The sequence below is a fragment of the Phyllobates terribilis genome, unplaced genomic scaffold (genome assembly GCF_046119375.1).
Source record: "Phyllobates terribilis strain yellow unplaced genomic scaffold, ASM4611937v1 Scaffold_5__5_contigs__length_657084704, whole genome shotgun sequence".
Classification (NCBI taxonomy): domain Eukaryota; kingdom Metazoa; phylum Chordata; class Amphibia; order Anura; family Dendrobatidae; genus Phyllobates; species Phyllobates terribilis.
In genome coordinates, this window is record NW_027362765.1 from 19390568 (window position 1) to 19415266 (window position 24699).

The 24699-nt window shown below is 42.2% G+C and overlaps 1 pseudogene; it reads right to left on the reverse strand.

Annotated features, from left to right (window-relative positions):
• LOC141270849 (uncharacterized) overlaps positions 1 to 21570 on the reverse strand; it is a 146748-nt pseudogene extending 125178 nt beyond the window's left edge.
• Between the last annotated feature and the right edge of the window lie 3129 nt (positions 21571 to 24699).

A 24699-nucleotide genomic window follows, 5' to 3' on the forward strand; every position in this document is an offset into this window, starting at 1 on the left:
CTTTATGGTGCTACTGGGTTACTATCCTATTCTTCATTTTGACATTACAAAATCTGTGCCTGTGTTAAAGAGCTTGAAGGGTTGGATATTGTCTTAAGAAACTCAGAATTTTAGACATGTCTTTTCAAGGCATTTGGAGACTTTCCAGTATTGCGATTTTCTCTGAATCGAATTTTGGGGAACAGTTTGTCGAACCTGGCAAACTTTAATTTTAAAAGATTCGATCATCTCTACTAATAAACTATTTGCTAGCTAAGTAGACTTCTTAGGAACTGTTCAAAAAATGCAATCTTTAAAGTAAAACCTAGAAACTCTGCAACAGAGAGATTGGGAATTTCCAGGACATTATTTGAAGAGTCCTACAACAAAAAAATTAATCTAAATCAGAAAACTTTATTAAAATGACAATTATTACAAAAAATGAAAAATCAACAAATTGTGATCTTTGTAACTACTTGTAATAAACAGTCTACACATATATAAAACCAAGTAAAGAAGTATCATCCTTCCAGAATGAATTGAAAATTTTAGTTATGTTAATATCTTTGAGGTGAGTCTGTTTCCAAAAGACTAACAATAGGAACACTTTTGTCACCAAGTTCTTTTGTAGAAAACAAAAATCATAAAAAATCCGTGGTTAGCGCACATGTAATAATTACAATGTATTGGTCATACTACAAATACATTGGATGTCAGATAATGATTACATAATTATAATGTTTCTTTATTGTCAAAACATTTTAGAAAAATGTGGGGAATTAGTCACACTTTACATTCCAGAGCATTGAATGGGTTCTTAAGAGTAACAGTCGTTTTAATTTTTTATTTAAAAAATCAATAGTAAAAGTGAAAAGAAGCTGAAAATTATCAAAGAAATTTACTACTTTGTCCACCAGGACAAATGATTCATTTTCAAAATTCTCAGTTCACAGGTAAAATCTGCATTCACTGAAGACAGATTGTTACATTACTGAGATAGGAGATGACAGTTGCTACTTATAGTAGTCTGTATAGTGGAAAGAAGCACAGGACAACTCATTTTAAGGTATGGTTATTAATATATTAGTTATAGATGAATTCCTTGATGTCTAAGAACAAGGGATCTGTGGGTAAAACATTATCCACATTCTCAACATGACAAGGATTTTCAGTGTGAGATTTTTGATGTTCAATTAGATTCGAGTATTGATTGAAGCCCTTTCCACATCCACTGCATAAAAAAGTATTCTTCCCTCTGTGACTCTTCTGATGTTTAAAAAGATCTGATTTTTGAGAACAAAATTTCCCACATTCAGAACATGAATATGGCTTTTCCCCTGTGTGAATTCTCTGATGTGTAACCAGATTTGATTTCTGGCTAAAACATTTCCCACATTCTGAACAGGAATATGGCTTCTCTCCTGTGTGACTTCTCTGATGCGTAACCAAAACGGATTTCTGATTAAAACGTTTCCCACATTCTGAACATGAAAATGGCTTCTCCCCTGTGTGAAGTCTCTGATGCGTAGCAAGATGTGATTTTTTAGTAAAATGTTTTCCACATTCTGAGCATGAAAATGGTTTCTCCCCTGTGTGACTTCTTTCATGTGCAGCCAAAACAGATTTCTGTTTAAAGAACTTACCACATTGTGAACATGAAAATGGCTTCTCTCCCGTGTGAACCCGCTGATGCTTAACAAGAGTTGATTTCTGGCTAAAACATTTATCACATACTGAACATGAAAATGGCTTCTCTCCTGTGTGAGTTCTTTTATGTTTAACAAGATCTGATTTATGATTGAAACATTTTCCACAATCTGAACATGAATATGGCTTCTCCCCTGTGTGTATTCTCTCATGTGTGACAAGATCTGATTTATGATTGAAACTTTTTCCACATTCTGAACATGAATATGGCTTCTTTCCCGTATGAGCTTTTTGATTTTGCTTAACAATCTGTGATGAATGAGAAGATAGGACCTGTTGAAAAGGTTCAGATGGTAACCCTTCGCAGAAAAAATCTGAGTGTATATCTGGGATAACAGAATTCTCTTCATATTCTTCATCTATAACTTGTGTGATTACATCATCATCTGCTTTAAAAACTGGTGATACTTGATCTCCTTCTGGGCTCCAAGAATAGTCATCTGTTAAAAATAAACCTAATTTTATTATTTTTGAAATTATATTATTTATTTTAAACAATTTCAAGATATAACTTTTTATAATTGAAGTCATGTAGTCAATTTTCTAAGTGGTGAAAGATCGCAATCTAACAGTAGAGAAGTTTCAGCCTTCTCTGTCGATGTCTGTTTCACACACTTACAGTCACCCACATTTTTGCACAAAGCAGAAATGGATATTTCATGTCCAATTTCACATTTATGTTTTCTCTCTTGGAGGGTTTCAGCTCTGGTAGTCGCTTGGATACGCACACAGGCACCAAGTTTCAAAGTCAAAGCAAAAGAAAGTTTATTGTCCTTCATAATCTATACAGCTCCAAAATAAAAACAGCGTTTTTCAGCACAAATTAATAACAGTCCTTTCTTCAGTACAATGAAGTAAATGTGACGGTCTTACCAATCCTGGTATTGCAGGCAGTAGCAGCTTAAGCAGTTTTAAATGCTTTCACCAACAATAACACCTCTGTTCAGCTCCAGCACAACTCACTCTCTGAGCAGTCTCAGCTGCCTTTCATTCAGCTTGTAAGACCCGGACTGGAGTATAGGAGCAACCTTCCCACCTAAGCTCATTTGGTCGTTCCTAAGTCCCGGACCCAAAATCCACTTAAACAAACTAATAAGTAACCTAGTTTTACTGGTACAGACTTTCCCGGGATTCACATCACCGAGGCCAGCCACCTTGGTAACTCTTAAATACTGTCACTGTCAACCACCTAACACTGTGTTATCACCTATAATTTATTACATTTTTAGCCATAGTTAATGTTTATTTTGGCTGAGGGAGGGAAAATATAACTGAAATAGCAGATCAAACCAAAGCCTGAAAAAATAAAATAAAAAATTGGACCACAGCCACAAAGCAACTTGAAAGAATGTGTTACTTTAGTGCTTACTGCTCACCTGGATGGTTATCTGTAGGAATCTCTTCTTTACTCCGCTCATCACCCCTCACATAAGTCTCTGTAGTATTAAAATGAGTAAGAGCTTTACCCTGAAATTAAAAAAAGAAAATAATATGTTAGAAGAAAAAAGATTCCAATGTGAGTAGCATGAATCAGAGCCTAGCTGCACAATTGGAGCTATGTATGTTTTTCTCTGAAACACTCCAGCGTTTCAGAGGAACTGTGTAAAGATCCAGCAGGATGGCCATGGGCAGAGATCAATCCAGTCCGGTGCCCCCCCCCCCCGGCCTGCTTCTCTGTGTGCCTTGCAGGTGATTGACTAGTCTGTCTTGATGTACATACATTGGAAAAAAACTGTCAATCATCTAGAGTGGCGCAGGGACAAACCAGCTATGTCTTCTCTACCAAAGCGATTCAGGTAAAAGGATACCCCTCTGTAATTGTGCAGCCACGCTCTGATTCATGCTGTTTGCATTTTGAGCAGCATGAATCGACTGACAGATTCCCTTTAACTTTATTGTTTGGGTCAGGATGATTAGAACGATAACAAATTTATATAGTTTTAATGTCCATTTCTAAACTAAAAAATGGTAAATTCTTAAGCGTTTTTCTATTGATTAGATTTTATTACAAATGTGAAAATGGGGATAATCTGAGGTTTTATATTATTCTGTGCATATTGTATTATTTTTCAATGTTTTTGAAAATGTTTTCAAAGAATCTGCCATTTTTCTAATGTTTGTACAATACAATAAATTGAATTATAAAAATGGCAAACTTGGGGGCCTTCAATAGGCTCGTAGTTGCCAAGGTCATTTATCTGTAACTTCTGATCTCCATCGACCTGATGATCCTGAGGAACATCGGGATTTTCTTGTTTACGGTACTGTTGGAGAAGAGGAGGGGGACATCTCTCTGGTGGACATCTCTCTGGTGTTGTCCTCTTACTGGATAAAACTGTAGATAACACATACAAGGACTAAATTCATTCTTTACATACAGATAATTATAAGCCGTGTGTATTTAGTTCTGACTCATTACCTGTTGATGTGATGGGCTGGGGAACCTCCATCATGACATCCTCGTACAGATCTTTGTGTCCTTCTAAATACTCCCACTCCTCCATGGACAAATAGACGGCAACATCATGACACCTTATAGGAACCTGACACATACAATGATTCCGTCATCATCCCGATCCCTTCATAGCGTTACTGTATAATGTCCCAGCATTCCCAGCAGTGTCACCTCTCCAGTCAGCAGCTCAATCATCTTGTAGGTGAGTTCTAGGATCTTCTGGTCATTGATGTCCTCAAGTATCAGGGGGTGAGGTGGAGGCCCCGTGATTGGGCTCAGGGGTCTTCTCCATCCCTCAGACACAGGAGCCTGACAGCGCTCACTAGAGGTCTTCTTCACTACTGTGTAATCCTGGTTATGGAGAGACACAATAATAAATCTCACTATAGACATTTCCAGAGTCTTTACCTCTCCAGTTCTGTCCATTTGTTATTCCCATAGATAATAATGATGTAATGTGACGTCATCAGAATCTCTCACCTCTCCAGTAAGCCGGAAGAGGATCTCTAGGGTGAGGTGTAATATCCTCTCTGACATCTTGTCTCTGTTCCTATCCATACTTGATGGGTAAATCAGAAAAATTCTTTTATAGCGAAGATCTCAATAGAGAGGATTCGATATTGAGACCTGAATGAAAAGAAGATGATGATGATGTAATATCATTGTGAAGATACAACTTAAAATCTTAATTAGTCACACGATTAGATTTGTTAATCCAAGAGAAACCGGCCCTGACTGGAAAGATTCGGATCTGGTCCATTGACTATCAGAGAGAAATGGATACATTTTGGGGAGACCAGGGTGGAATAAGGAAGTCACCTGGCCCCATGGATATGTTGTTTGGGGTTGCCAGGAGGGACCCACCGGTCGCCTGCAACCCACAGAAACTCTCGGAGAGGCCAGGTTGGGACCCTCGGGTCTCCTGGCCTTGTACCTCGATGGACCGCTAGCTTCCTAAGCTTGCCGTTACCTTCTCTCTGTGGAGGCCCGCCAGAAGCGGGGGGCCACTGGTTGAGGTAGTCGGCCCTGGAAGTCTCCAAAGTCGCAGCTGTTCTATCCCAGGCGGGCGGAGAAGGAAGACTGTGTAATGTTGTACCATCTTGGGTATTTGCTGGGACTGTCCTATATGTTATTGTCCGCTTTGTGGTTCAATAAAGTATTGCCACGCTGTTTTACCCTCACCCTGTGTTGTCTGAGTAGCGTTACGCCCACAGAAGACCCCGGGTCCTCACAATTATAAAGAATACCGTGTAATAATACAATTACTGGGGATTAAAAAGGAGGTAAGATATGATTTGTCCAACAACAAAAAAAAATTTGTAAAACTCACCCATAAAAGTAGCACATTATCTTTGTAGCAGCCTAAATAGTGTCTAAATCAGAATTGCTATTTTTCTCCAATTAATTAAGTTTCAACAATTTATGTGCAGTGGCATAACCTGTGTACTGTTACCACTCCCGGAGTTTTTCTCTCAAGTCCCGTATTGAACAACGAATGGAATTAAATTAAGTTCACATTTCTGTACATTTCATTTACAGGAACAATGGAGTTCATGTGGAAAACTATCCATATATATCACTTATATGCAAACAGGAGCTGAGGAGACCAAGTTCCGTTGCATATAACTGATACAAATGGATGCTTTTACACATGAACTTAAAGAGGTTGTCCACTACTCTATAAAAGCCCCAATGTATTTAAACTCTGGAGAGAAGTGTTTTTGTAGATAACTTGCTTGTTCTTTATGGTCTGTGAGCGGCGCTATTGCTGACCGCTCACAGGCATCACGTGACCCTGGCTGCAGCCAGCTCTAGCATCCGCTGATATCACGTCAAGCTCCGGCTACAGCCAGGCGTGCCTCAGTGACGCGCTGCCCGCTGATTGATGGACTGTGAGTAGGGTTTCCCCGCGCGTCATAGCCCAGCATCCACTGTGCGCTTTGTGTGTATTTAGGCTGCAGAATGCTGACAGTTTGTAATATACTCCTTGTCCACATTCTGCATGGTGTCCTAGATAGCACAGCTAGTCATGTGAGCAGGTCTCTCCTGATACTGGAGGAGCAGCTCAGGAGGGCTGTGGAGTCGGTAAGCCAAACCTCCGACTCAGACTCCTCAATTTCCATGACTCCAACTCCACGACTCCCTCATACATGGCTCATGTTTAAGTGATAAATTTACTGTAGCACAGATTAATCTCAGCTAAAAGTCTACACCCTTAGATCAGGAATAGGACAGACATTTTATAGGACATTTCATAAGGCTGTGTGCCCACTATGCATTTTTCAAGCGTTTTTGCTGCGGAATTTCCGCTTGGTAATATGTGCCCCATGGTCCCCAATGATAATCCGCATGTGCTGTGCACATGCTGCTGAAATTTCCACTGCGGATTATCATTGCGGAAAAATACGCAGCATGTCCATTAATTTTGCGGACACACAGCGTAATTGCCGCCATTGACTTGCATTGAAACTCTTCATATCCGCATCACTACATGTGCACACGCGGATATGAAGCGATTCAATGTGCGGATGGTACCTAGGCCTGGAGAAGAGGAGACTCTCCTCCAGACCTGGGTAACATAGAAACTAAAAAAAGAATTTAAAATAAAAAATAAAGATTATACTTACCTTCCGATGTCCCCCGGCCTCCTCAGCGATGCATGCGGTGTGTTGGGCAGCTCGCGGTGGTGTGAGGACCTGACATGACGTCATTGAGTCATGTGACAGGTCACGCGACCGCTGACGTCGGCGGTCGCGTGACCTGTCACATGACTCAATGACGTCATCACAGGTCCTTCTCACACCACCGCGAGACACCGGGGAGACCGGACGGAGCGGAGAAGGAGACCGCGGGCCATCGGAAGGTAAGTATAATCTTTATTTTTTATTTTTCACCATTCTTATTCTTTTTTTTTTAACTATTACTTGTTCACACTATACAAATCCATGCCGGTTGCATGGATTTATATAGTGTGACCAAGTTGTCAAGCACATTTCCAACTGATGCTAAAATTGCTTGGAAAAGTGCTTGATAACCTGCAAAAACGCTTGACAAACACTTCTACCTGGCAGGAAAAACGCATGTAAAATCCGCATGCGTTTTTCCTACCAGGGAGAAGCAGAAAAAATATGGAGCATTTCTACATCTTGGGCACATAGACTAACTTTCCCAAATTCTTATTAAAAAATATTCCCCACAAACTGCATTGAACTACTGTACCCAATTTATTATATATTTTAGAAGTCGGAGTTGGTCCATTTTATACCGACTCCGACTCCACCAAAATGGGCTCCGAATCCGACTCCACAGCCCTGCTGCTCAGTAGTAGGGTTTTCCTGGCTGGCAGAGACTGGTAGGTGATGTCACAACAGACACCACAAACAGTCTTTGCCAGACCCCCCCCCCCCTGCAGCAGCTCACTGTGTGAGGGAGGGTGTTAGGGGGGAGAATGATTCAGCTGATTGGAGGAACCAGAAATGAAAAGGCTTCTACATAGGGGAGTATAATGTGCTGTGTGCATTTATCCCTCCCTCATCCATCCACACATCCATCCCTCCCTCTTTCATCCACCCATCCCTACCTCATCCATCTCTAGCAACCATCCATACACACATAACCATAGACTGATGTTGTGCAACAGCTGAGGTGTATTATGTGGTATATACAGGTGCATCTCACTAAATTTGAATATCATCAAAAAGTTAATTTCTTTCAGTTCTTCAAAACAAAAAGTGAAACTCATATATTATATAGTCATTACAGAGTGATCTATTTCCAGTGTTTATTTCTGTTAATGTTGATGATTATGGCTTACAGCCAAGGAAAACACAAAAGTCATTATCTCACTAAATTACAATAATTAACTAAAAACACCTGCAAAGGCTTCAGATGCATTTAAGGTCCCTTAGTCTGTTTCAGTAGGCTCCACAATCATGGGGAAGACTGCTGACTTGACAGATATCCAGAAGGCAGTCGTTGACACACTCCACAAGGTCACAGAGTTCCAATTTTCCTTTGGGAATCAAGGTCCCAGAGTCTGGAGGAAGAGTTGAGAGGCCACAATCCAAGCTGCTTGAGGTCTAGTGTGAAGTTTCCACAATCAGTGATGGTTTGGGGAGCCATGTCATCTGTGGTGTAGGTCCACTATGTTTTATCAAGACCAAAGTCAGCGTAGCCTTCTACCAGGAAATTTTAAAGCTTTTCATGCTTCCCTCTGCCGACAAGCTTTTTGGAGATGGAAATTTCATTCTCCAGCAGGACTTGGCACCTGTCCACACTGCCAAAAGTACTAATACCTGGTTTAAAAACAACAGTATCACTGTGCTTGATAGGCCAGCAAATTAGCCTGCACGAGTACTGCAGTGTATGAGATCAGCAATCAAAGTGAAAATTATACATATTCCACAGTGGGACTGAAAAAATAAAAAAGTGAAATAAAAAAACACAAAAAAGCACACACAAATCATTAAAATCCATTTCGCCACTCAAAACGCAGCATTTGTGATAAAACAAAAATAAACACAAAAAAAGTACACATAATCAGTATTGCCGCGCCCAGAACAACCCGCTCGATAAAACTGGCATGTTATTTATAACAAAAACGTTGCTTATTCATGGTACTGACAATCAAAAAGGCATATGTAAAAAAAAATGGTAGAAATGAAAATGCCAAACCGTCACACAAAAAACAAGCCCTAATATGGCTGATTCGGCAAAGAAATAAAAAAGTTACAGCTCTCAGAATATGATTATGCAAAAACAAATTCATTTTTGTAAAATATTGGTTTTATTCCATAAAAATAGCAAAGCATAGAAAAAAACAATAAAAATTTGGCATCACTTTTACCGCACAGTGAACGGCGCAAAAAATAAAAACAACTGAATTCCTGGTGTTTGTTCATTCTGTGTCTGAAAAATAAGAATAAAAAGAGATCAAAAAATATTATGTGCCTCAAAATGGTACAAAAAAAATCTGAAACTCGTCCCGCAAAAAATAAACCCTCATAAAGCTCTTTGCTAAAATATAAAAAAGTTACAGCTCTCAGAATGTGGTGACGAAAAAAACTACATATATATATTAAAAAAGCATTTTTACTGTGTGATAGCAGCAAAACCTATAAAAAACTATATAATTCTGGTATCGCTGTAATTGCACAGAACCGTAGAATAACTCCACCTTATCACTTATACAGGACTGTGAATCGCGCAAAAATAAAAATAAGAACTATTCTTGTACTGCGTTTCTGTCAGCCATACATTTACACCTCTCTCCTGTGATCTTTAAATTACTCAGAACCCTCCCCGCCACGCCTGCCAGTGGATTCTTGACGATGATTATTAAAGGCAAACTCTGCCAACGGTAAGTAGGATGCCCAATCCTCCTGATTTTCGGAGACGAAACACCTGAGGTAGGTCTCCAAATTCTGATTAACGCGCTTGGTCTGTCCATTCGACTGAGGGTAGGAGGCAGAGGAAAAGGACAGCTGCACCCCCAGTCGAGAACAGAATGCTTTCTAGAACTTGGAAACAAACTGGGTCCCCCGATTTGATACTACATCGGTGGTAACCCCGTGAAGCTTCACAATTTCATTTATAAAGACTCGAGCAAGTGTCTTGTCATTTGGAAGTGCAAGTAATACGACAAAGTGAACCATTTTACTGGACCTATCTACAACCACCAAAACCACAGTTTTGCCTGCAGAAAATGGTAGGTCAGTAATGAAATTCATGGACAAATGTGTCCATGGCCTGCTAGGGATAGGTAATGGAAGAAGAGTATCAGACGGATGGGTATGCGATACTTTAGAACGCACAGAAATGCTATAAGCAGAAAAATGTTCAATTACATCCTGATGCAACCCCGGCCACCAAAAACGACGAGAGAGGAGGTCCGCGGTTGCCTTACCACCTGGATGACCAGCAAGCACAGAGTTGTGATGTTCCTTAATTGCTCTGCAGCACAGGTTAGATGGTACAAACAGCCTTCCTGACGGGCAGGAGGCAGGGGCGTCCCCCTGGGCCTCCAACACCTCACCCTCCAGTTCAGGATACAGTGCCGAAATGACTACACCTTCTGTAATATCGGAGCAGGGTTCTCATGGTCACCACCACCAGGGAAGCTCCAGAACAAAGCATCAGCCTTGACATTTTTGACCCCTAGATGAAAAGTGACAACAAAATTGAACCTAGTAAAAAACAGGGACTATCTGGCTTGCCTAGGGTTGAGACGTTTTGCTGACTGGAGACATGACAGGTTCTTATGGTCAGTAATAACAGTAATAGGATGGACTGCCCCCTCCAACCAATGTCGCCATTCTTTGAACGCTAATTTGATCGCCATAAGTTCCCTATTACCCACGTCATAATTTCTCTCAGCCGAAGACAATTTTTTAGAAAAGAAAGCACATGGATGGCATTTACCAGGGGAAGGACCCTGAGACAACACAGCCCCAACCCCCACATCTGACGCATCAACTTCCACAATAAAGGGTTGGGAAACATCGGGTTAACTGAGTATAGGTGCCGTGGCAAAAAAATTCTTTAAGGAAGAAAAAGCCTGGAGGGAGGCATCCAACCAGTTGGAAAAATCAGACTCCTTCCTAGTCATGTCAGTAAGGAGTTTCACGATTACTGAGTAATTTTGGATGAATTTCCAGTAAACATTAGTAAAGCCCAGAAAACATTGTACAGCCTTCAGGTTCTCGGGACGGTCCCAATCAAGGACTGTTTAACATGCCACCGATGTGTTTCAAAATCAGGTGAGTAAACCAAAATATTGTCCAGATAGACCACCCCAAACCTCCGCACCAAATGATGGAAAATATCATTTATGAAATGCTGGAACACTGAAGGTGCACTGGTCAAACCGAAAGGCATAACCAGACTCTCGAAATGCCCTTCAGGGGTATTGAACGCTGTTTTCCATTCATCCCCTTCTCTGATTGTAACCAGATTGTAGGCTCCCCTTAAATTCAACTTGGAGAATTCCTTAGCTCCTACAACCTGGCTGAACAAATCTGGAATCAGAGGAAGAGGGTATGGATCTCGGATACTAATTTGATTTAATTCCCGGAAATCTAAACAGGGACGTAGGCCGCCATCGTTTTGTTCACGAAGAACAATCCAGCCGCCATGGGTGAAGATGAGGGCCTGATGTGTCCCTTCTCCAGACTTTCCGCAATGAAATCCTTCATGGCTTGTCTCTCAGGGCCAGAAAGATTATACAGTCTGGACTTTGGTAGTTTATCTCCGGGGTTCAGGTTAATAGGACACTCATATGCATGATGATGAGGCAAATCCTGACACCCCCTCTCAGAAAAAACGTCCTCAAAACCAGACAGGCAAGCAGGTAACATTTCTGTAGAGACTGTAGCAAGGGAAATGTTCAAACAGTTTTCATGGCAGTAATCTCCCCATTCAATGATCTCCATGGCTTGCCAATCCACCAACGGATTATGTTTCACCAACCATGGAAGACCCAACACAATTGGGGTGGGAAGACCGTCCAGGACATAGCAAAGGATTATCTCACAATGAACTGACCCCACCCTCAGTTTTACATTACGTACAATCTGGGTTAGTGCTTTCTGTGCAAAAGGCGCTGAGTCGATGGAGAAGATGGGAATAGGCTTAGGTAACGTACAGCAAACAAGACCATGAGTCTTCACAAACTCAGCATCAACCATGCTCCAGCTCCACTGTCAGCAAACACAGAAATTTTCTCGGTTTTGCTCTCTAGCACCACCTCTGCTGTTCGGACAAACCGGGGAACTGCAGGTTGCCGATAAATGCATCCAACTCCAGACTACCAAGGGTTACTAGAGTCTCCTTTTGCCTTGGAATCGAATGACAGGCCCCAATAAAATGTCCCTTTTACCTCCAAAAAAAAACATACTCCTTTTTTCTTGTGAATCTTCGGGGAGTTGTATGATGCAGAGGCACCCCCTAACTGCATGGGTTCCTCTACCTCCCCCAGTACTGGTTCATTGCTAGACCGCTCCCCCGGCCGTGGTACACAACCCCAACAGGAAGGTCCCGGCGAAGGTGGTCTCACCCGCCTATCCTGAAGGCGTCTATCAATACGTATAGTCAAAGACATGGCAGCCTCCAAGGACCCAGGGGTTTCATATACTGCCAAAGTATAGAATCAGTTGCCCATCTACGGAATTCAGAACTGTACGTCTCCACTGACCGAATCCCCTGCTGAAGGCAACATAGCCTAGACTCAGCCAAGCCGACTCTGTTATGGTCATCATAGATGAGGGCCAGGTCCCCAAAAAAGACCTCCACAAACGAGAGACAAACGGACTCCTGCGGCAAAGAAAAAGCCCAGGAGGTCTCCCTGCAGAACTCAGATCACAATTACCCCACATTGCTCCTCACTTCCAGAGGAGTAAGGACGAAGTTTAAAGTACAGTTTGCAGACCTCCTTGAGCACAAAAAAACTTGTCCCTACCTCCTGAAAACCTGTACGGGAGGGCAACCTTGGGTTCAGGCTGAGCAGGTCTACCTGTAGAGACCCACACATTAGCGACTAGTAGGCGCTGATGCTGTTGCTGAACCTCACAGTGGAGGTCATTCACCTCCAGAGACAAACTGCGCAGCCGCTCTGCAGCTGAACCCATACCAGGACAGAAGGGAAAAAAACCACGCCCGAAAAAAACACCCACAAACCCAAGTGTCAGGTTTTTTTTTTCTCTAAATGTGCACGACTGGTGAAAATGTCACGCAAGGTGTTGGAAAGACTAAGTGCAACATGAAGGGAAGAGGAGAAAGGAGCCCAGACTCTAGGGAAAGGGGGAGTGGAGACCTAGTAGGCTGATCTGATAGCACCCTGTCTCCCCTATCGTCCCTATATTGGTTCCTCACCAATCACCACACAGGAACCTAAACCCTGCATTTCCTTAGCGTTTGGCCCTGGATAGGGAAGGGGGGATGAGCACTAGTCAGTCCCCACTAACAACTAAAGACAACAGAGGAGACAAACACAGGGAAAAGTAACTTAGCTTGAGCTGACTTTAGAGAGATTACTCCTAATGTCCTCCAAGCACCAACGAAGAAGTAAGCAGACTGCAACAGCTCCAAGCCTTCACAAGAAACAAGTGAATATCACCGGCACCTCCCTATAGCAAACAGCAAGTATTTAAACACCCAGGCCTGAGTGTCAATTAGCCAGAGGGGGGTAGCAGCTGGATCCTAGAGTGAGACAGCCAAGAAGGTGTCTGTAATGCCAAAGAGATCTTCTGCAACCAACTGTTGATTGTCTGTCACTTCTGACTCACCTGTGACATTCTGCCTCCCAAAAAGCAGAACAAGGCTCTCAGCTCCATTTATGCTGCGCTCTCTGCTGAGCACTTACACCAGGGTTTCCGAGTAAATTCTCCAAAACTACGATTCAGACGAAACCCTGGACAGAACAACTCACTTATGAGGCAGATGGAGTTACTTTGGACTGGGCTGTGTTTCGGCGTTGTCCCAACATTTTAGGTGTCTTTTTAGCGCCCAAGTGTGGGCGACCATACATCTGTGCACACCTAAAAAGATGGATACCACTGGAGCAGATGTCAAACGGAGCCCAAAGTGTCTCCCTCTGTCTCATGTTGCGTGGTTCCGTTGGGGGTTTCGTCTGAATCGCATTTTTGTGGGTTTTACATGGACACCCAGATGAAAGCATAGAACACAAGAAGACAATCCAGCCTTATTTTGGAAGTGATTGGAATATATTATGTACTCCAAAATGTTATCAATAAAACCCTAATTTATCCCACACAAAACCAATTCCCACTCAGGTTCATCATCTGTCACTGGAACTCCCACTGGTAGAGCAAAGACTCTGGAAAAGTGACATGGCTCTCACCTCCTCAGATAAAATCCAGTGAATTCTGTGCTCACAAATCCAAATGCCCCCCAACTTTCTGAGTTCCACTGTGCCTAAACCACAGTAAGCAGCCACATGTTTGGCATTATTGAGGAGTGCTCACTTAACAATTTACAGGGTGTGCATCACCAGAGGCACAAGCTGGGCACAATGTATGGGAGAACTACAATATATGGGTGCACAATTTATGGCCACTAAACTGGCATATTTGAAATTCTCAAAAAAAAAAGCACGGCGTGGATGTTACATAACTGCAGTTGTAGATTAATTCATTGAGAGGTGCAATTTCTACAATGGGTTCACTTTTGAGGTTTTTCTGCTGTACTGGCACCTTTGGGGTTCCGCAAATATTGCCGCAAAATATTCTAACAACATCTGTGCTCCAAATAGCACCCTTCTTCTGTCTCAGCCCTGAGGTGTGGTCTAACTGTAATTTCTGATGACATATGGGGCATCACCGCGTTTGGGAGAAATTGCGCAATAAATGATAGGTCCAGTTTCACCTATTAACCCTTGTGTACCTGAAAAATTTGCAGCAAATACAAGAATTAAATTTTTACCAAGAAAAGGTCATATTTCCATGTCTAAATGTTATAAAATTCTGTGATGCACCTATGGGTTCAAAATACTCACTACACCCCTAGATGAATTCCTTAGGCAGTGGAGTTTCCTATATGGGGTCACCTGGGGGCATTTCTGCTGTTCTCGCACCTTAGGGGCTCGGCTAATGGAGCCCACAATCTATTTAAACAGAATCTACATTTTAAAAGCTAAATACCGCCCCTTCCCATCCGACCCCCGCTGTGTGCTCTAACTAGTGTACAACCACATATGGGGTACTGCCACATTCGGGAGAAATTGTATAACAAATTGTTGAGTCAAATTTCCCCATTACCCCTCGTGTAAATTAAAAATTTGGTGCTAAAACAGTATTTTAGTGGAAAAAAAAATATATTTTTTGTTTTTACACCTAAATGTTAAAAGGAGAAGGTTGATATGAACCCTCAAAAAAATAAAAAACTATACTTTATTGGATCATTTTAAAATACGGACTAACACACAAATATCCAACCTAGAGGACACAAAAAGCCATATCTGGTCACTCAATTATTATACATGCTTATATAGTGGGATCAAGACTCATGGAACAAATGCTGTGTCCAATCAATACAAATAACAATCCCACTACTGGCAATAATGGACATTGAGTGTCCTCAGAACAAAGTGATTAAGTGCAAAGTGATATAGTGCAAAAACACATACAAAAAATATATATACCGTATATTCCGGCGTATAAGACGACTTTTGAAGACTGAAAAATCTTCTGTCTAGTCTGGGGTCGTCTTATACGCCGGTAATGCTTTTAAACTTTCAGAAATTGACATGCGGGGATACTCTGGGGGTGTTAATAAGCTGCCGTGGCCGTATCCCTGCCATGTCGGAGTTAATATAAGGTGGAGGGAGTTAAAATACGGCGGCGGTAGGTCCAGACAGTCAGCGCTTCTGTGCTGAAACTGACACATCGCTGCGTATTCCCAGCTCCGGACACAGCGCAGGGCTTCTGTGCCGACAGCTTTCACTTGTCACAGAAGCGCTGCGCTGTGTCCGGAGCAGGGAAGTTCGCATCGCTTCTGTGACAATATATGAAAAGCCGGCAATTCAGCAGCGGCATAAGCAGGCACCCGACAATTTAGAATAGAAAGAATAGAGCTTCACACATAGATTAGATAGATAGAAACATGTCAGTCACATATATATGAAGTACAGTGATAGTATTGCTTACTGTACTTGTCATTTAGTGTAAAGGATTTATTAAAACAAATAATAGTGTTTTCATGCACCGTCTCTTTAAAAAAGCCGGCCGGCAATTCAGCAGCGGTACCCGACAATTTATAACAGAAAGAATAGAGCTTCACACATAGATTAGATAGATAGAAACATGTCAGTCACATATATATGAAGTACAGTGACAGTGTTGCTTACTGTACTTGTCATTTAGTGTAAAGGATTTATTAAAACAAATAATAGTGTTTTCATGCACCGTCTCTTTAAAAAAGCCGGCCGGCAATTCAGCAGCGGTACCCGACAATTTATAACAGACAGAATAGAGCTTCACACATAGATTAGATAGATAGAAACATGTCAGTCACATATATATGAAGTATAGTGACAGTGTTGGTTACTGTACTTGTCATTTAGTATTAAAATAAAGGATTTATTATTAAAAAAATTGGCGTGGGGTTCCCCTTAATTTTAGGCTCTAGCGGAGGTTAAGCAGACAGCTGGGGCAGATGTTTGAAGCCTGGGAAGGGGGTAATACCCACGGAGCTTCCCAGGCTACTAATATCAGCCCCCAGCTGAATACCTAGTCTTTACTAGCTATTAAAATGGGGGACCCCCCCCCAAAAAATGACGTGGGGTCCCCCCTAATTTAATAGCTAGCAAAGGCTAGGCAGACAGCTGGGGGCTGATATTAATAGCCCAGGAAGGGAGCCATGAATATTGGCCCCCTCCCAGGCTAGAAACACCAGCCGTCAGCCGCCCCAGAAATGGCGCATCCATAGGATGCGCCAATTCTGGCACTTAGCCTCGCTCTTCCACGCTGCCCTGGTGCGGTGGCAGGGGGTAATAGGGCTGGGGTTGATGTCAGCTTATAATGCCAGCTGACATCAAGCCCAGGTTAGTAATGGAGAGGCGTCTATAAGACACCCCCATTACTAACCCCATAGTCAAAGTTAAAAAAAACACAAACACCCAGAATAAAGTCCTTTAATTGAAATAAAGACACAATTCTTTATTGTTCTAAATTAAACCATACTTACCATCACGCCCATTCCAGCTGAAGCCAACGATCTCCTGCAATAAAAGAAAAATAATAAACCAACCTCATCCTTACCTCTCCATGGTTCCCAGGACAGCTTCAGCTCTGCTACATCGAGATGACAGGCTGGACCGCAGCAGAACGCTGCCATCCAGCCTCTCATCCCGCAGACACTGAGAAGCGCAGGCATGCTTGCGCTCCTCAGTGTCTCGCTGTGACGGCATCCAGATGAGCCGACAATGAACTCAGCTCACCTCCTGGACGTCCGTCACTGACAGCGTGGGAAACTTCTACTGCGCATGCGGGGAGCAGGAGAATTTTCCCACGCTGTCAGTGACGTGCATGAGGTGAGCCGAGTTCATTGGACATGATCTCGGCTCATCTGGATGCCGTCACAGTCAGACACTGAGGAGCACATGCATGCCTGCGCTTCTCAGTGTCTGCCGCATGGCAAGCTGAACGGCAGCGTTCTGCTGCGGTGCAGCCTGTCATGTGAATGTAGCAGAGCTGGACCGGTCCTGGGAACCATGGAAAGGTAAGGATGAGGTTGCTTTATTATTTTACTTTTATTGCAGGAGATCGTTGGCTTCAGCTGGAATGGGCGTGATGGTAAGTATGGTTTAATTTAGAACATTAAAAAATTGTGTCTTTATTTCAATTAAAGGACTTTATTCTGGGTGTTGTGTTTTTTTTAATTACTTTACTAGAAATTCATGGTGGTCATGTCTAATATTGGCGTGACCCCATGAATTTCGGGCTTAGGGCCAGCTGATAATGCCAAGCTGGCCCTAACCCCTTTATTACCCAGTGAGCCACCGCACCAGGGCCCTGGATGAGTTGGGTACAGCGCCAGAAGATGGAGCTTCTATGAACGCGCCATTTTCCGGGGTGGCTGCGGACTGCAATTTGCAGCGGGGGGGGGCCCAGAAAGCTTGGGCCTCCCTGCGCTGCAGATTCCAGCCCCCAGCTGCCTAGTTGTACCTGGCTGGACACAAAAATAGGGCGAAGCCCCACGTCTTTTTTTTTTAAATTATTTCATGAAATAATTAAAAAAAAAAGGGCTTCCCTATATTGTTGTGTCCGGCCAGGTACAAATAGGCAGCTGGTGGTTGGGGGCAGCCCGTTCCTGCCTGCTGTACCTGGCTGGACACAAAAATATGGCGAAGCCCACGTCAACATTTTTGGGAAAAATTAATTACAAAATTAATAATAATTTAGGGACTGCATCTTTATTAACCCCTCAATTGTCATTTAGTGTTAAAATAAAGGATTTTTTAAAAAGAAAATTGGCGTGGGATCCACCATCATTATAGTCTCTAGCGGAGGTTAAGCAGACGGCTGGGGCAGATGTTTGAAGTCTGGGAAGGGGGTAATACCCACGGAGCTTCCCAGGCTACTAATATCAGCCCCCAGCTGAATACCTAGCCTTTACTAGCTATTAGAATGGGGGACCCCCCCAAAAAATGACGTGGGGTCCCCCCTATTTTAATATGTTTATGAGTGACAGTTTTCCTGCTATATACCTGCATGTCATAAGAATTTAAATTAAAAAAGGACCATGTTAAATTCAAATCTGTTTTTTTTTAATTTTTACCGGTGTTTGGTATGCGTTGGAAAAGGGGTAGTCTTATACGGTGAATATATCCTAAACTCTATATTTTAACAGGAAAGTAGGGGGGTCGTCTTATACACCAGATCGTCTTATACGCCGGAATATACGGTAGATAAGTCTATAACATCCCTATCCAATCTATTCAGGCCCTATGATAAAGGCTATGAAAAATACCTGGCCTGACAGCGGATGTTGGCATCCTAGGTAAAGATGGCGAAATGGCACCCCCGCTCCTCGGCGGCTCTCCCTCTCTGGCCCTAGTTGGCCCTACTACTATGTTGCATCACAATTCGATGCAACCTCCTCAATTAGGGAAAGAAAATAGAATCTAAAAAATTAAAGACTTATCTCAGATGAACATCATGGATGCAATCATGGATGTAGATCCCATAAATAGCCTCAAAGGCAAGCCTCGACGCGTTTCCCCATTGACTGGTTCCTCAGGAGGCAAAAAAGATGTGTGGTAAATCCACAAGGATATCTGTTACAGCCAGATCATAGTTCCGTATTGATGACACAGTGAGTTGTCATGAGGGCTGGGATGAATGATTCACCCCTCTCTCACATAGCCCATATATGTACAAAATAATCCTTCCAACCTCCCATTACGTTATTGGAGTGGATTTAGAACACCTGATATCACCTGCATAGGTAAAGATCCTACCCCCCAGTATTGGTCTCCATGCTGCCTGCATTGTGCTCCCAGCGTGCGTTCCAGCTGCTGAAGCGCTAAACTTCCGGTTTCACGCTGTCACTTCCGGAGCGCATCTCATATGCGTTCCACAGCGTGGAACGCACAGGCAAATGTGTATTACGTCACTTCCGGTCTGCGAATTCAAGGCACTTCACATAATAAGCAAACCACCCAATCTATCCTTGCGATTACACAGTGAAATAGAGGGCAGAGAATGGACATATATGGATGCAGACAGAGACAGAGGAGGGCTGTGGATGGACGTAGATGGACATAACCAGAGATCAAACTCCCAAAGGGGACCAATACCAAACAAACAAGCATATACCCCATAGAGACCAGGAACCATACAAAAAGCTACCTAAAGATATACTACAAAGAAGATAGCATACAGACATCCAAAAGGATTATTATCAGATAGAACATACTCTAAGTCCCAACAGATACAGGATTTTAATGTATAATAAGCATGGAAGCATTCTGAATCTCTGACATAAAAAATCAGTTCAAATATACTGGTGAATTAGTTAAACAAGAGATGGCAGGGAGATAAAAATATAATATTACAATATGATACAGTATGAGTGTCCAAAACATGGACAACCCCTAGATTATGGCAGTAATTAATTACAAATATGGTCACCATTCCCAGGACATAACACAAACTCAGCTCAATCCCCAATTTGCAAAAATGGGGCAAAGGACAATTGTTCGTTTAATCCCCTAGGTGATAGGTTTTGTAATCTAAAAATTAATTCTCTTTCTTTTTTAAGTATTTGTTTATTATGGTCACCTTTCCTTATATTGCACCTAACTACCTCTATCACATTGAAGGAAATATCTTTGCTATTACCATGATGGACCTCATTAATGTGTTTAGCTAGGGGGGGTATCTCTTTTATGGCATATGTAGCCCAGATACTCCCCCACCCTCTGTCTAAATTCTCTTGTTGTTTTCCCTACAGTCAAATGGGCACGTACAAGTAGCTTTATAGACCAATCCCTCAGTTTTGCAGTTGAAAAAAACTTGCAAGGAAAAGGTCCTACCCATATGAGCACTTTTAAAGGATTTTCCGGGAGTCATCCAGTCACACATTTTGCAATCATTACACCTGAAGAAACCACAGATTTTTCTGTCCAACCACGTAGCACCCCTATTTGGTTTTTGATAGAAACTATGGACAATCCGATCTCTAATTGACCGTCCTTTTTGTAAAAGTGACACTCGAGGATTCCGAAATACTACCCCTCAAATCAGGGTCTGATAGCAAAATGTCCCAATTTTTCTTAAGTATCTTAAATACTTGTTCATTTGTTGTCAAACGTCCTATTAGGTTATGTGCCCACGATGCAGAAATGCTCAGGATTGTATATAAATCCATGCAAACGGCATGGATTTATATAGTGTGACCCGAGAGAGTGGTTAAAAATAAAAAAATAAATGTATACTTACCCTCCGATGGCCCCGGGTGTTCTGCTCGCTCTGTTCTCCCTTGCCGGCAACGGTGGATTGAAAGACCTGCCGACGTCAGCGTCGCGTGACCCGTCACATGACTCTGACGTTAGCGCAGGTCCTTCAATCCACCGCGAAGTGCCGGGAAGAAAGGAGGAGTGCAGCGCAGGCCGCCAGAAGGTAAGTATACATTTATTTTTTATTTTATTCTTTTTTTTTTTTACAGATTTTTTAATGGTATCTGGGTGTGGATGAGACTCTCCTCTCCTCTACACCCGGGTACCATCCGCACATTAGAAAGCGCCAATTACGCAAGTACAGATGCAGTCTTGCGGAATTGGCGCATTCTAATGCAAGTCAATGGCAGCGAAAACGCAGCACTTCGGCAAAATAATTGGTAGTGCTGCGTTTTTTTCCGCAATGATAATCCACAGCGGAAATTTCCGCAGCATGTGCACAGCACATGCGGATTATCATTGGGGAGCATTGCTGCCCTTCTACCATGCGATTTTAATGCGTTTCCGCAGCTGCAAAAACGCTGCAGAAACGCATCGTGGGCACACAGCCTTAATCTGGTGACTTCACTATCTTTTTTGTCTCTTCCTTGCAGCAGAGACTCTCTCTTGCAGTTATCTGCAAAATCACATGCTTCCTGTAATAAATGTGCAGGGTAATCCCTCTCTCTGAACCTTTGTTTGAGGATTGTCTATAGAAATCTGTGATCTCGGAGCAGTTTCTTCGGATATGGAGAAACTGCCCTTTAGGTATACCTTTTTTAAGAGCAACAGGGTGGTGACTATCAAACCTTAAAAGGCTATTTGAAGCTGTGGGTTTTCGATGCGTAACTGTTTTTAAGAATCCCTTCCCATCCTTCATCACCACCAAATCCAAAAAAGGTAACATAGTCTGATTTGATTCTGAAGTAAACTTCAGTCCCACCTCATTGTTGTTAATGCTCATCACAAAATCCATAAGCTCTCCATTTGAACCAGTTCATAAAACAAAGATATCATCTATGAATCTGACCCACAACATGATCTTATTGTGCCACCATTTTACTTCCTCTCCAAAAATGTGGGTTTCCTCCCACCAGTCCAGAAAGATGTTGGCATACGAGGGGGCACAGGGGCTCCCCATCGCAGTACCCCTGAGCTGGTGGAAGTATTTCCCATTGAAGAGGAAAGTTGTGGGTCAGAACAAATGCAAGAAGTTTGATGGTAAATTGACTATGCTTTTCACATTCAATAGCTCTAGATCTCAAATAATGGTCCACTGCAAACGTGCCCGCATCATGAGGTATATTACTATATAGGGTTTCAATGCATATTGAGGATAAAATGACATTGGTATCGACTGAAACCCCTTCAAGTTTTTTCAAGAAATCAGTACTGTCTTTAACCCCTTTAGAGCCCATGACGTCTTAGTACGCACATTTGCGTACTGCCCGTTCAGTGATGGCTGCTGCGCTGAGCCCTCACTGAACCAAGCACGTCAGTTGATTCTTACAGCTGACATGTGCCCGCAACAGCCGTGGGTGGAATCGCGATCCACCCACGGCTGTTAACCTGTTAAATGCCGCTGTCAATCTCCGACAGCGGCATTTAACGCGCGCTTCCTTGAAGCGCGTCCTAAGCCCCGCCGACCCTGTCACGTGATCGCGGGTCGCCGATGGGCGTGCATGACAACCCAAGGTCTGCAGCAGACGCCTGTGGTTGTCATGATCTGGTCGCTATGAGCGCCACCTAGTGGTCGGCGCTCATAGCACAGGACCATTTCTGCTGCATACAGGGGATCTGCTGGTCCCCTGTATGTAGCAGAGCCGATCAGACAACTGCTGCTTCTAGTCTCCTATGGAGACTATTAAAGCATGCAGTAAGTGAAAAAAAAAAGTTTTTAAAAAAAATAAAAAAATATAAAAAGTTTAAATCACCCCCCTTTTGCCCCATTCAAAATAAAATAATAAAAAATAAACCCCACATACACATATTTGGTATCACAGCGTTCAGAATCGCCCGATCTATCAATATAAAAAAAGAATTAATCCGATCGGTAAACGGCGTAACGAGAAAAAAAATTGTAAACGCCAGAATTAAGTTTTTTGGTCGCCGCAAAATTTCAATAAAATGCAATAATGGGCGATCAAAACATCGGACCTACCCCAAAATGTTATCAATAAAAACGTCAGCCTGGCGCGCAAAAAATAAGCCCTCACTCAGCCCCAGATCACGAAAAGTGGAGACGCTACAGGTCTCGGAAAATGGCGCTATTTTTTATTTTTATTTTTTTTTTACCAAATTTTGGAATTTTTTTTCACCACTTAAATATAAAAGAACCTATACATGTTTGGTGTCTATGAACTCGTAATGACCTGTAGAATAAGAATGGCAGGTCAGTTTTAGCATTCAGTGAACGTGGTAAAAAAAATAAATAAAAAACATCTGTGGTATTGCACTTTTTTTTCAATTTTACCGCACTTGGAATTTTTTTCCCGTTTTCCCGTACATGATATGGTAAAACTAGTAATGGCGTTGAAAAGTACAACTCGTCCCGCAAAAAATAAGCCCTCACATGGCCATATTGACCAAACAATAAAAACGCTATGGCTCTGGGAACAAGGGGAGCAAAAAACGAAAAAGCAAAAACGACAAAACCCAAGGTTGCGAAAGGGTTAATGTATGAGGGAAGTGTAGAAACATAAGGTAGGAGAATCCGGTCAATGTAAATACCACTATTTTATGTGAGACTGTCCGTTCCTGACACTATTAGGCGACCTTTTAGAGGGGAAAAACCTTTATGCACTTTGGGAAGAGTATAGAACGTTAGCGTCAGAGGGAAAGGTAGAAGAAGAAAATAAAATTCATTTTTTGATATTAGTTTTTCTGAAAAAGCAACTTCCACAATTCTTGTGAGACATTCTTTATACTTAGTTAAGGGGTCACCGGGTAATATCTCATAAGTATCCTTGTCACTTAGAATAGTATTGCACATAGTGAGGTACTGCTGGTGGTCCATTATGACCAGGTTGCCCCCTTTATCGGATGCCTTGATGACTATGTTTATTATCTTCAAGTGATTTAAGGGCATATTCTTCTCTCTCAGTAAGATTGGATGGATCACCAAGATTTGTACCTGAAATTCTGCAAATATCTCTTTCAACAAGATTCAAAAAAATTTCAACACTTGAAAAATCACCCGGTGGCGGCATATTTTTACTAGTGTTCTTCAAGTTAGTAAAAGGGCCAGTGCCTCTTCCTCTCATATTATTCCTCGGTAATTCAACCAGGGTATTCAAATTTTCCATATCTTTCTCTGTGATACCCAACGCCCTACACTCCTCCATGTTGTGTGCTCTAAAAAATTTCTTCTACTTCAATTTACGACCAAAAAGGTTTATATCTTTGACCCATTGGAAACAATTAAAGCGATTAGTGGGCACAAAAGATAATCCGTTTTGTAAAACGTTCATTTCTGAATCACTCAGAGTGTACCCTGATAAATTATCTGGTTCCTATTCAGTGGAGTCTGTTCCGTAACGGGTATTTTCTGAGGGCATCCTGTTCTAAAAAAGAGGACGAAGAGGAGGGGGATGATAATCCGTTTGAGGGGGGTGGTGACCTGCTTGCATATATTCCCCCCCATGTATTGTCCTGTCTCTCTGAAAGTTCCTCCGTCCATAACTCCCTTCCCTGTTTCTCCTTCTCTGTCTGTTATGTCTGCCTATACCCCTAAAGGATGTATAGTCACTCCTCTCTGATCTATCAGTGTCTGATGACTCTAAATCAGAGGATGTCACTGGAATAGGTTTCTCCACTCCAAAATGGTAAGCCTGATTATCTTTAAATTCTTTAAAATCACGAAGGAATTGACTGTTTTCTTTCTTTAAGGATAGATTGAAATTTCTCCACTGAAGTTTGTAAAATGTTCTCTCGTCTATTATATTCCAGATCGGATTTATATTTAAGTATGTTATCTATTTTAGAATTTAATGACCTATTGCATACCTCCAAGTTTTTCTTTTCCTCCTCCACCAATATATGCATAAACCGCAAGGAGAATTCCACAGATTCCTTCAACCATAAAGATAAGAAGCTTGGATTATTT